The sequence below is a fragment of the Somniosus microcephalus genome, chromosome 29, assembly GCF_052327205.1.
Source record: "Somniosus microcephalus isolate GS21.2 chromosome 29, FLI_Smic_1.0, whole genome shotgun sequence".
NCBI classification, from domain to species: domain Eukaryota; kingdom Metazoa; phylum Chordata; class Chondrichthyes; order Squaliformes; family Somniosidae; genus Somniosus; species Somniosus microcephalus.
The window spans coordinates 36,338,310-36,338,963 of record NC_141015.1 but is presented as its reverse complement, the minus strand read 5'-3'; positions in this window follow the sequence as shown (position 1 = coordinate 36,338,963).

Genomic DNA, 654 nt, shown 5'->3' with positions numbered 1-654 from the left:
GAGGAAGGATGTTCTTGCCATGGAGGGAGTGCAGTGAAGATTCACCAGACTGATACCTGGGATGGCAGTAATGACATATGAGGAGAGATTGGGTCGATTATACTCGCTGGAGTTTAGAAGAATGAGAGGGGATCTCATTGAAACTTATAAAATTCTAACAGGACTAGACAGACTAGATGCAGGAAGTATGTTCCCGATGGTCGGGGAGTCCAGAACCAGGGGTCACAGTCTAAAGATAAGGGGTAAACCATTTAGGACTGAGATGAGGAGGAATTTCTTCACCCAGAGAGCGGTGAACCTGTGGAATTCTCTACCACAGAAGGCAGTTGAGGCCAATTCATTAAATATATTCACGAAGGAGTTAGATATATTTAAGACTAAAGGGATCAAGGGGTATGGGGAGAAAGCAGGGACAGGGTACTAAATTTGGATGATCAGCCATGATCTCATTGAATGGCGGAACAGGCTCAAGGGGCCGAATGGCCTACTCCCGCTCCTATCTTCTATGTTTATGCTGTAATGATTGGTAGGATTCAATTGGGTGATTTTATACTGTCTAATGATTGGTAGGATCAGTACTGTGTAGTCAATGATGTGTTTCGTGATTGGTGCAAATATCACAGCTAAAAGAACCAATTGGAACTTAGATATATT